The following is a 13,529-nucleotide window of genomic DNA, read 5'->3' as shown; positions in this document are numbered from 1 at the left end:
AATTACTGGTACTCAGTTACCATCACTGGATGACATCTTCACTGCTCGCTGCAGCAACAGGGCAAAAATTATCTGCGGGGATCCAACTCACCCCGGCCACAGCCTTTTCACTCCCCTACCCTCTGGTAGGCGTCTTAGAGCCCTACATGCCCACACCACTAGGCTGAAGAACAGCTTTTACCCCAAAGCAATCAGTCTCCTAAATGCTCGGAGATTATTGCCCCTTCCTAGGATAGAAACTACCACAGACTGAAAGTGACTGCTGCATTCATGACCCCATGATGATCTCTTGTCTGCAGTGGTGTCTGAATCAGTGTACCGTATTTTTCGCCCCATAAGACGCACTTTTTCTTCCCCCAAAACGGGGGAGAAATGCCCCTGCGTCTTATGGGGTGAATGCTTGCTGTTTTACATCGCAAGCTGTGATGTAGATGCGAGCGGGGACAAGGGGAGGGACTGGGAGGAGGAGCTGGGGCCGGCAATAGCGGCGGGGCGGTGCAGTCAGTGTGGTATCCCCGCCCCGCCGCTCCGGTATAGTAATATAAGATGTCATAATCATTTATTGGTTATTAAACATGCCCCCTCAGTCGTATTACTACCTTATATCCTAATCGCATCTGTAGAATTCATGCAGGCCGGGCGGGCAGCAGCAAGTCTTGTCATGTGCCTGCGCCGCCTACTTTATGAATGAAGCAGGCGGCGCAGGAAAGTGACGTCACTGAGGGACGCGCCGGCCGGCCGCCTGGCCTGCATGAATTCTACAGATGCGATTAGGATATAAGGTAGTAATAGGACTGAGGGGGCATGTTTAATAACCAATAAATCAATATAACATCTTATATTTGTATACTGGCGGCGGCGCCAGGGGGGTGGGGGGGCTGCGATCTGTGGATGGCACAGTTATGGGCTGGGGGGGGTCTGTGGATGTCACTGTTATGGGCTGGGGGGGTCTGTGGATGGCACATATATAACAGTGCCACCCACAGATCCCCCCAGCCCATAACAGTGCCACCCACAGATCCCCCCAGCCCATAACTGTGCCAGCCACAGATCCCCCCCCCCCTGTAACAGTGCCAGCCACAGATCCCCCTGTAACAGTGTCCGTCATCCACAGATCCCCCTGTAACAGTGTCCGTCATCCACAGATCCCCCTGTAACAGTGTCCGTCATCCACAGATCCCCCTGTAACAGTGTCCGTCATCCACAGATCCCCCTGTAACAGTGTCCGTCATCCACAGATCCCCCTGTAACAGTGTCCGTCATCCACAGATCCCCCTGTAACAGTGTCCGTCATCCACAGATCCCCCTGTAACAGTGTCCGTCATCCACAGATCCCCCTGTAACAGTGTCCGTCATCCACAGATCCCCCTGTAACAGTGTCCGTCATCCACAGATCCCCCCCGTAACAGTGTCCGTCATCCACAGATCCCCCCCGTAACAGTGTCCGTCATCCACAGATCCCCCCCATAACAGTGTCCGTCATCCACAGATCCCCCCCATAACAGTGTCCGTCATCCACAGATCCCCAGTAATAGTGCCATCCACAGACCACCATTAGTTCCAAACCCACCAAACACACAGCACACCTTTTTGGTTAAAAATATTTTTTTTCTTATTTTCCTCCCCAAAAACCCAGGTGCGTCTTATGGGCCGGTGCGTCTTATAGGGCGAAAAATACGGTATATATACTCACAAGCACTTCCTACTTTGCTCTTGCTATATATATGCTATGAACTGTGAATAGTAATGCCTTCTAGTGCAATGTTTAGTTTTTTTCTAGTGTTTTCTAGTGTCCATGGCATCTAGGATTGCTCCAAACAACATTTCATTGTATTGTACATTGCATTACATTGTATTGTACAGTGACAATAAAGGCATCTTATCTTATCTTAATGCCCCCACATAGTAATTATTCCCACTTTGTGCCAGTACATAGTAGTTATGTCCAGATATGTGCCCCCTTCACAGGAAGTTAAAAAAATATATTCACCTAGTTACTCACGATCACTGATCAGTCACTGGCACTCCACAGCAGTAGCAGGATATAGTGTCACACATTGCTCTGCTGGTCTGTGTAGGAGGAGAGGCACAGCTGATTCCCGGCCGCACCGCTCCTCCTCATTCACAGACCAGCAGCGTGATGTGTGACACTACATCCTGCTACTGCTGTGGATCCAGGTCCATATTTAGATTTGATGCTGCCCTAGGCACTTTAGTGCCAGCTTTCTCCCCCCAATGAAGTCCATAGCTTATAGTAAAATTCTCCCTAGGCCTTCAGCTATACCTCAGGACTCCCTCATACACTTGGACAATTTAAGGACTGACCTGTTACGTGTGCGTTTGGCAGCTGAAGGCTGTGTTGGTTTAGTGCCAGTGACATCACCGGGCTCACTGCCAGGAGGAAGCCACCCCCAAATAGTATCCCCAGTGGTAATAAGGCTCTCTACAGTGCCCTCAGTACCAATAAGGCCTCCCTATAGGGCACCTCTTATAATCTATAAGGCACTTCTATGGAGCCCTCAGTAGTAGCAATGCCCTCCACCACTGCCCACAGTATTTATAATGTTCCCTGCAGTGCCCCCTGTAATAATAATACCTCCTGCTGTACCCCCCGGAGTTATAATCATCTCTGTAGTGCCTGCATAAATTATAATGCTGTCCTCCATGCAGTCTCGTGTAAATAACACCAGTCGTCTCCCACCGGTCTTCTATATGATACAGTCCCATGTAAATAACCTATCTTCCTTACGGTCTTCTATACCATGCAGTCCTATGTAAATAACTTCAATCCTCTCCCTTCAGTCTTCTATACCATACAGTCCCATGTAAATAGCTCCAGTCCTCTGTAAATAACTTCTCTTCCTTACAGTTCTATATAACATACAGTCCCATGTAAATAACTTAAATCCCCTCCTTCACCCCCCTCCAACACATAGTCCCATATAAATAACATCACTCCTTACCCTCCAGTCTTCTAAAATATCCAGTCCCATGTAAATAACAGCAGTCATCTCCCTCCAATCTTCTATAACATACAGTCCCATGTAACTGGCACCCCTCTCCTTCCTTCAGCCCCTCTAACATACAATCCCAGTTAAAAAACATATTTCCCTCCCACTAAGCAGGGAGGAGGCATAATGTGGAGAACCACATCTCCCAGAATTTCTATGACACTTACATTCATTTCATGGCATCACAGGTCTTCACTGCTGAGCGCTGCCTCTTTTCTGAACTGGTCACATGACAGTGACCTCATCACAGGCCCTACCTCCACATCCACTGCTGAAAAGATCACATGACTATGATGTCATCGAAGGTCCTTCAGCTATGGAGTGTAGACACAAACGGGCAGCAGATTCGCAGTAAGTGCTAATCAGGCCCCCTTCAACCTCCACACCAAGTTGCTCAGGTTACCCTGTTGGCAGAGGTAGGGAATGAAAAATATGATAAGTAAAAAAAAATAAACGCCTCTGCTGGCACTGGGATGGGCCCCCTCCCTTGCGGTATGTCCGCCCCATAGGACACTTGTCTGTTCCATCCAATTCTGATCAAACACCGGGGTATACGTTTTAAGCTGACTTGTAGCCAGGTTTATTAATAAGGTTGAAGATAAAAATAACAAAACAGCAAAATATATCCTCGCCTGTCTGGCACTTACTATACATAAGACGTCCCTGTCTCCTTGCTGGAGGGCTTCTCCCTGTCAGCTCACAAAACTAGGCTTTCAGCAACCTTTTAATTATGTTTGGCTCATTCACACAGACAGACTTTCTGTGTCCCCAGGCAGCGAGCGACTGACTGACCTCCTGGCTCTGTTATATCCCCATCCTCAGTACTGCTTCAATAATTATCTCAAAGGTGAGAGTCTTCCACCTGCTACTTCACATAGGAGAGGAATCTTGGAGAAATATACCTCAATTCCACCACCAATCCTGCATTGGTGTCACAGTGGTCACAGCAGGAACAGTGAACAGTTTAAAAAAGGGTTTAGATGAGTTCTTAAAAGTAGAGGTGGGACGAATCCCAATATATTTTTTGCCGAATCCGAAAAGGTTCTCGAATATTTCAAATCTTTTGAATCTCGAATCCCACGAATCCTTTACATGCTGTAGTTTCAAGAGGCTGAACTACGGACTTGCTATGAGACGTAAAGCAGTTCAGTGAGTGGCGGCTGAAGAGGTTCAAACCGCGTCAGTTTCTCATAACCTCCTCCTCCTCCCTCTTTTGTAGGTGGAGAAAAAAAACTTGGCAAACAAGCCCAGAGAGTGTCACCTTCTGCCCGAGCACGACAGAGGCGGCCGCCTGGGACCCGAGGTGAGTGCGCTCCTTAGACTGCTGTTATGCGGTGCTTGCTTAGGGTTTTACTAGGGAAAGTTCACAGGTAGGGAAATAGCAGGCGTCTCGGGAGGAGCGGGGACAGGGGAGGGCTGGCAGCCTTAGTCCTGGGGGGCAAATCCAGTTAAGTGGGCCATTTTTAGCCCTGCCTATTAATAAAAGCCCCTCCTACATATAATAGTCCACTCCCAACAAACACTGTACAGCTGAAACTCTATTTTTGAGGCCCGTCTCTACACATCATACGGAGAGGGGAGGGCCTGTCCTGGCTGCATTGCCTGCTTAACATTATACAATAGACAACAGCAGGAGACAGCCAGGAAGCTCCTCCACTCTCCTCCCTCCCCAGATCCTGCTCAAGGCCTGTGGTTCCCCCCCACCATCTGCCACCCGCCCGTGGCCTGCTGCTTCCTTTGGCCATCCTCACCCAGCTCGGAATCCTCCTTCTGCAAATGGCAGGGGGAGGAGCCGGAGCATCTCCTCTCCTACATAGCGCCACATACCTCTTACATCCAGTGATGTCACCTTTGTTGTAGACGTTCTCTTTCTTTATCTTCTCCATTCAGACCAGACCGCCATGATGATTTTTCAGCCATCTCCCGTCTCTGCAGAGATTGACAAACAGACATTAGTTTCCCGCATTTCCATCATCTTCTGAACACCCTTTCCTGACACCCCCAATATACTGCAGAAACAGTTCCCCTGGAAATACTACTACCACACAGATCGTGCCCCCTTCAACAATTATTGGCACACAGTGCTCTAAAAAAATAACGGTGCCCAGACACTAATAGCATAAAGATAATGTCCCCCAAAAATAATTGTGCTAACCTGATACTGTGCCAGGGTGCTCCCCAAAGTAACAGTCCTCCCCAAAATCCCACCAATATAAATAATTCTCTGACAGAGCACACTTAGTAGTAATAATGTCCCTATAGATCCCATACTAGTTATCATGTTCCTCTTAGCCCCCCTAATTCTCCCTATAATATGACAGTACATGAAATACCCCCGCTTAGTGCCCGCAGTTTAGCTAATGTTCCCATAATGTATGCCAGTATAAAATACCCCTATATAGTGCCCCAGTTAATGCCCTCATAGTGCTCCTCTCCCCCTTCCCCATAGCGTCCCCCATAATATGCCAGTAAAAAAATGCCCCCTGCTTAGTGCCCCCAGCAGATGCCCCTATAGTGCTCCTCTCCCCCATAATGTGCCAGTAAAAAAATGCCCCTTCTTAGTGCCACCAGATGCCCCAATAGTGCTTTGTGCCCCCAAATAATGCCCCATAGTGCCACTCTCCCCTATAATGCCTCCCATAATCTGCCAGTAAAAAATGCCCCCTTATTGCCACCAGATGCCATAATGTGCCAATAAAAAAGGCCCCTTTAGTGCCCCCAAATTATGCCGCTTTAGAGCCCCCAGATGCCCCCATAGTGCCCCCCATAATGTGCCAGTAAGAAATGCCCCCATAAATGGGCAAGAAATAAATGCCCCGAGAATGCCACCCCCAAAAAAATGGGGCTGTAAGAAATGCCAGCTCCCCCTTTAGTGCCAGCTTTCCCTGCAAAGAAAACAAAAACAAAACACTAATACTTACCTCCATCAGCAGCGATGCGATGTAGGCCTCTTCTGGCCTGTGTCCCCGGCTGTGTGCTGCCCGGCTCATGAGGCGCGATGATAATGACATCATCGCGCCACCTGAGCCGTCCTCTATTAGTGCCTGCGGGCTATCAGAAGAACAGGGAAGGGAGACGCCACTCCCTCCCCTGCCGCTGCACAGGCATCTGTACCGTTTTTCACTGACCCAATATGGTGCAATTGAAAATGGATCTGTCCCCCATTGACTTTCAATGTAGGTCAAGACGGATCTGTTTTGAATTAGACTTTTTTTTTTTTTATGAATAATGCAAACGGATCCGTTGTGAACAGATACAAGCATTTGCATTATCGGTGCGGATCCGTCTATGCAGATACAAGACGGATCCACACCAAACGCGCGTGTGAAAGTAGCCTAATACAGCCGCTTTATTCCTCTGGCATCAGCATTTACAGCGATGCTGGCGGATACAGCAGGGGCTTGGCTGTCAGTCACAGCCGGGCCCCTGCATAGATCAGCCCTCACAGCTCTTGTGCCTATTCGATCATTATGGTGTACTAGTATGTCAATTTGTGGGTAGTCACTTCCCGCTGTGACGTACAAGTACGTCAAGGAAAGTTAAGGTGTTAATGCAACCCCCTTCTGGTTCAAAAGACATCATCATACCCAAACTGTCATCTATAGAAAGCATAGAAAAATCATGTGCAAAATTATTGTCCTGTCATAGGATTTTACAAAAAGAAAGAAACCAATTTACATGAGAATTTAAATCTGCTGCCAATTTTTAAGTGGTTCTAGCTTTTTGAAAATTTGCAATTTTTTAGATTACCTAAAATAAAGAACACTGGAAAAGGCACATACAGTGCCTTGAACAAGTATTCATATATTTTGAACTTTTAAAATTTTTGCACGTTACACCTACCGTACAAACGTAAACGTATTTTATTGGGATTTTATGTGATATACTAAGACAAAGTAGCTAGTATGTGTGAAGTGAAAAGAACATAATACGTTGTTTTCAACATTTTTTATAAATAAAAATATGAAATACAAATGGAGTGCATTTGTATTCAGCCCTCCTGTACTCGGATACCCCTTAATAAAATCCAGTTTGACCAACTGCCTTCAGAGGTCACCTAATTAGTAAACAGAGTCTACCTATGTGTAAATTATTCTCAGTATAACTACTGCTATTCTGTGAAGGCCTCAGAGGTTTGTTAGAGAACATTGGTGATCAAACAGCATCATGAAAACCAGGTCAGGAATAAAGTTGTGGCGAAGTGTAAAGCAGGGTTAGGTTTGTTGTGGAAATTTTATTAGGATGTGTATTTAATATATTGTGTATTGTCATCATGTCTCTCAGTGTCATGGTAAACCATTGGAGTGGATATCTTCCTGTGTATGTCCTGTCACAGCTGCTGGGCGCAGAGGTCTCAGTCGGCGAATGGTCCATGTGCTAAGCACTGGGCTGTGGGCCGGGGGAGACTGATATGTTCAGCAGAGCAGTGTTTTCATGGCTGATGTATGGCCGCTGGCTAGGGCCCCCGCGCAAGACATGGATTTATTGGCTTGGCGTGGACCTACCTAAGGTGCCCAAGGGGACGTCCGTTAATACAGGGTGCCCGGCCACACCCATCGCTGTCTGGTGCCAGAGCCATTTGGTGCCCAGACCACCCTTCCTCACCTCAGCGCCGTCTCCGCAATCCTCCCGTCCCTCATGCCAGATCCCGCGCGTGTGCACTAGGCTCAGCCTGATGCGCCCATGCGGACTCCTGGCAGCGGCTTCGTTGAGCAAAGTGCGCATGCGCATAAGGCCGGACATGGGCATATGTTTAGGTTATAGGTGTAAAATCTCGTGACAGAATCCCTTTAAGATTCTGGGTGTAACGTAAACAAAATGTGGAAAAGTTCAAGGGCTATGAATACTTTTTCAAGGCGCAGTATATATTTGCAGAATTACTTGGCTTTGGACGGGTCTATTTCATTTGTTGCTTGTGTGTGTGGTGTAAGGGATTGCTCTCTCTCATGGGTCGGCAATGACAGACTTCTCATCAAACGAGGGGTTTTCAAGCTCAAACAGTGCTTTATTTGTCACACAGCACATGACACCTCCAAGTTTGGCATCACTTGGCACAATGAAGTCACAGCTTCACCTCACAATGTGTTACATCAACACAAAACAACAAATGCTTGCCCGGCTAGGCACTCACTTTACAGAGGTCTTCCTAACTGACCTCTAGCTCAGTGTTCACACTGTGGTATTCGGCTTTGGTCAGACAGCCTCCTAGCTGTGACCACTGCAACTCACCAGTCCTCCTGGTGGAAGCAGCAAAATATCTTGGGGGGATAGTCCTCCTGACTCTGGCCATGTGACACCTCTCTTCTTCAGGCTTCGCTGGGTCCCCCCAAACTGAGGCTTCCTCTGCCTTGTGGCCGCCCAGCCGTCCTGGCTAGAACCACACAGAGCCTCTCCAGGTCTGTTCCCTAGGGCCTAACTCCTCCTCCCATACACTGAGGATTGCTTTATCCAAAAGTGATCATCGCACCTGGCCTCACCTCAGGCCAGGTGATCGTGGGGAAAACATAGCAAATCATACCATGCATCTCCTCTAATAGGTTTCCTGCACCATTCTAGGAGACACACATCTTCCCTCTTCATATATGAGGCCTGTCACTGCCTTACAGTGGTTAAAAGATATTCATAGTGACCCCCATAGCAGCGTCATTCACAGTGCTCTCCATAAAATTGACATCCACAGTGCTCCCATAACAGTGACATCCACAGTGCCCCCATAACAGACATTTTACATCAATAGTGTGGCCTCATAACAGTGACATCCACAGTTCCCCCGTAACAATAACTTGCACTGAGCCCCCATAATAGTGACATGCACAATGCCCCCATAAGTGGTGTCTATAGTGCTCCCATAGAAGTAACATCCAGTGGCACCATAAAAGTGACAGCCACAGTGCCCACATAACAGTGACATCCACAATGGCCCAATAACAGTGATATCCACAGTGCCTCCATGACAGTGACATCCAGAGTGTCCCATAACAGTGACATGTACAAACCGGATTCCAAAAAAGTTGGGACACTATACAAATCGTGAATAAATACTGAATGCAATGATGTGGAGGTGCCAACTTCTAATATTTTATTCAGAATAGAACATAAATCACGGAACAAAAGTTTAAACTTAGAAAATGTACGCGAAAAATATGTTGAATCAGAATTTCATGGTGTCAACAAATCCCCAAAAAGTTGGGACAAGGCCATTTTCACCACTGAGTGGCATCTCCCCTTCTTCTTACAACACTCAACAGACGTCTGGGGACCAAGGAGACCAGTTTCTCAAGTTTAGAAATAGGAATGCTCTCCCATTCTTGTCTAATACAGGCCTCTAACTGTTCGTCTTGGGCCTTCTTTGTTGCACCTTCCTCTTTATAATGCGCCAAATGTTCTCTATAGGTGAAAGATCTGGACTGCAGACTGGCCATTTCAGTACCCGGATCCTTCTCCTATGCAGCCATGATGTTGTGATTGAGGCAGAATGTGGTCTGGCATTATCTTGTTGAAAAATGCAGGGTCTTCCCTGAAAGAGATGACGTCTGGATGGGAGCATATGTTGTTCTAGAACCTGAATATATTTTTCTGCATTGATGGTGCCTTACCAGACATGCAAGCTGCCCATGCCACACGCACTCATGCAGCCCCATACCATCAGAGATGCAGGCTTCTGAACTGAGCGTTGATAACAACTTGGGTTGTCCTTGTCCTCTTTGGTTCGGATGACATGGCGTCCCAGATTGCCAAAAAGAACTTCGAATCGTGACTCGTCTGACCACAGAACAGTATTCCATTTTGCCACACTCCATTTTAAATGATCCCTGGCCCAGTGAAAACGCCTGAGCTTGTGGATCTTGCTTAGAAATGGCTTCTTCTTTGCACTGTACAGTTTCAGCTGGCAACGGCGGATGGCACGGTGGATTGTGTTCACTGACAATGGTTTCTGGAAGTATTCCTGAGCCCATTCTGTGATTTCCTTTACAGTAGCATTCCTGTTTGTGGTGCAGTGTCGTTTAAGGGCCCGGAGATCACGGGCATCCAGTATGGTTTTACGGCCTTGACCCTTACGCACAGAGATTGTTCCAGATTCTGTGAATCTTCGGATGATGTTATGCACAGTTGATGATGATAGATGCAAAGTCTTTGCAATTTTTCGCTGGGTAACACCTTTCTGATATTGCTCCAATATCTTTCTGCGCAACATTGTGGGAATTGGTGATCCTCTACCCATCTTGGCTTCTGAGAGACACTGCCACTCTGAGAAGCTTTCTTTATACCCAATCATGTTGCCAATTGACCTAATTAGTGTTAATTGGTCTTCCAGCTCTTCGTTATGCTCAAATTTACTTTTTCCAGCCTCTTATTGCTACTTGTCCCAACTTTTTGGGGATTTGTTGACACCGTGAAATTTTGAATCAACGTATTTTTCCTTTAAAATGATACATTTACTCGGATTAAACGTTTGATCTGTCATCTACGTTATATTACAAATAAAATATTGACATTTGCCATCTCCACATCATTGCATTCAGTTTTTATTCACAATTTGTATAGTGTCCCAACTTTTTGGGAATCCGGTTTGTACAATACCCCACTAAGACATCAACAGTGGCACATAACAGGAGTGAGAACAGTGACATCCACCATGTACCCATAACAGTGACATGTACAATACCCCACTAAGAGCGGGTTCACATCACTGTTATGGATTTAATTTTTAACATTGTTAAAAATAATGGAATCAATAAGACAGAAGTCAAAACGGAAGCCTTTAAGAGGGATTCCATTTTGATCCGTCATAAAATAAGTCTAAGGGAATCATAACGGATCTGTCTGGTTCCCGTTATGCAAGACGGAAAACAAAGGCCTTGGCATGGGGAAATCCTATCTGGGAGAGAGCCAGTCCAATCACTAACAATATGCTCTCTCTCTGGACTCATTTAGCATAGTGTTTGAAGAATATGGTCGTGTCTCATCTGCTTCTTCAGCTCTTCTGCACATCCGCCGATGGTTCACGTTCTGTTGGACAATATGCCATTGAATTCAAAACCTTATCCTCTGAACTATCCTGGAATGAAGATGCTCTCATTGCTACCTTCTGGGAATGCCTTACGGGCAAAACCAAGGATGAGCTTGCAGGAAGAGAGATTCCATCTGACATGGATGCCTTACTGTCTCTGGCTACTAGAATCCACATACGTCTGTCTGAAAGATCCCGTAAATCCCTCAGAGAGAAGTAGTCTTCTCCTAGAGCACCCAAGCCCTAGGTGGCTCCACCTCCTGTGTCTGCTGATTCTGAATCCATGCAGATGAAACATCTTAGGCTGTCGGTTGAGAAAAGACGGCATCGTCTCTCTGCTAGTCTTTGCCTACACTGCGGAGGTTCTGGTCATCGTGTACATAGGAAGTCACGAAACGCCAGTGCCTAGAGTCATTAGGAGAGATGATCCTAGGGAAGATTTCTCTGTTCTACTGTTGTTTGGTGATGCTAGGTTTTCTGTGACGGTCTCCATTGACTCTGGTTCAGCAGGAAACTTCCTGCATCAGGCGGTGGTGGATCATTATTGTATCCCAGTTCGACTACGCCAGAATCCCCCAGTGAGGACGTCAGTCAAGTGCAAAGCCCTATCCAAATCTGTGTGATATTTCATTGAGCCTCTGGATCTTCAAGTTGGAGTTCTACATTCTGAGATTTCCCTGGAACTGTCTCACCCTGTCCTGTTGAGACTTCCCTGGATATGAGTCCATGAACCCGTTCTGGATTGGAAATCAGGAGAGATAATCCGCTGGGGAAAGCTGTGCCAGAGCAAGTGCCTGACCTCTGTACAGCCCCAACCTCCTACAAAGGCCTACCTACCGCATACCATTGTTTTGCAGATGTTTTCAATTTAAAAAAAAGCTGAGACTCTTCCTCCTCATCGTCAATACGGTTGCCCCCATTGATCTGTTGCCTGGATCTACTCCTCCTCATGGTAGGGTGCATCCCCTCTCACCCACAGAATCTCAAGCGATGGCTGACTACATAAAGGAGAATCTTGAAAGGGGGTTCATTTGCTAGTCCATATCTCCAGCTAGGGCTGGCTTCTTTTTTGCAAAAAAGAAAAATGGATCCCTTCGTCATTGCATTGATTATCATGGACTATACAAAATCACTGTTAAAATTAAATCCCCTTTGACTTTGAGTTCTGTTTTTTTTTTTATAAATTCAGGGTTGCCAGAATATTCTCAAACTATCGTCAAACTACAGTAGACTATTGTACTACTGTATATAATGTATTGAACACATCCCTTATTTGTGCCTTAGCATAGCTGGGTACATATTTACATAAAATCAAAATACTAAAGATATCTGTTAAAAAAGGACTTATAAACATAAAATAATCATAAAACAGTTATATTATTCTGGTATCTGTCGCATATGTAGCAACCAGAAGGATATATTGTATACGTAGCAAACAATTGAACAGCAACTTTATATCAATATTGTAGCTTGATATAATGAAGATTCCATCAGTGTGTCTGAACGTGTCCAGAATCTCTCAAAATATGACATCCATTTCTTGCAACTGTTTCCTTTTGTCTCCTTATTATGAGGATCAAAAAGTCGATGGTTTTAATACTTTTCTAGATTTTTCACTGATATAAGAACAATATTCAAATGTCTTTAGTAGAGTATATAACAACCGGATGCAAAGCGGCTATTGTATCATTTGGTTTAACAGCATGTACTTCTAATGCATGTTCTATTCAGTGTTAATAACAGTATATACTGCTTATGTTAAACCACATATTACTCACTGTTGGTGGTATAGTGAGAAGAGACGTCTTGTTCCTCAGCCGGGTGGTAAGTTATTTTGTCTTTACTATGAAGCAATAACCAATTACCCGTTCAGGTCTCGCATTCTGGCGTCCCATGTGGTTCTCTGCTCTTGGCATTGCACGTGATATATTATGTACGCCGCTCCGATCGGGCTATTTTGGCTTCCGATGTTAAATCCTTTGGAGCGCTCCTATTATCTTTAGTAAGCCGGATGTTTGTAATACATCATCCTCGAGGTTATGTATCTTGGGATCTTTTTCACCAGACGCGTTTCAGAGTGCTTCCCACTCCTTCATCAGTGGCCATATTGATCCCTATGATCCTGCCTTCTTATATACTTTCAACAGCAAAGAAAAACCTGGCGTGGATTATTTTACTTTTAATGTACTGTTTTCGATTTTTCCAATACTTTTTTGAGTCATAAGTTTCTTTATACGCTTCTAAATTGGTCTTATATTTTTCTGTATACAATCCCCCACTAAAACACATTGCAGTTTACTTGCATTTTTCTTGCATTTTTTCTAAAATACAGTTTTCTTTGCAATATGGTAGCTTTCATTGCGTGCCAACATCTCTATAGATAATTTTTTTCTTATTTGTTGCATAAGACAAAACATATATCATAAAAAATAATGTTGCAAAAATAAAATAAACTAGAAAAGCTACAATTTCTGGGGAAATTGTGTGAAGTGTTCTTGCCTCCACCA

At 45.4% G+C, this 13,529-nt stretch overlaps 1 long non-coding RNA gene across 1 annotated transcript; it reads left to right on the top strand.

Moving 5' to 3' along the window:
* The first annotated feature begins 3,322 nt into the window (after nt 1-3,322).
* On the top strand, nt 3,323-12,261 carry LOC122926425. The gene is made up of 3 exons (XR_006387669.1): nt 3,323-3,362; nt 4,231-4,314; nt 10,947-12,261. It is a non-coding gene; the product is annotated as an uncharacterized LOC122926425 (long non-coding RNA).
* Nucleotides 12,262-13,529: the final 1,268 nt, after the last annotated feature.

This window comes from Bufo gargarizans, chromosome 2 (assembly GCF_014858855.1).
Source record: "Bufo gargarizans isolate SCDJY-AF-19 chromosome 2, ASM1485885v1, whole genome shotgun sequence".
Classification (NCBI taxonomy): domain Eukaryota; kingdom Metazoa; phylum Chordata; class Amphibia; order Anura; family Bufonidae; genus Bufo; species Bufo gargarizans.
Note: the sequence above shows the minus strand (reverse complement) of the source record. Positions and strands in the feature narration are given on the sequence as shown.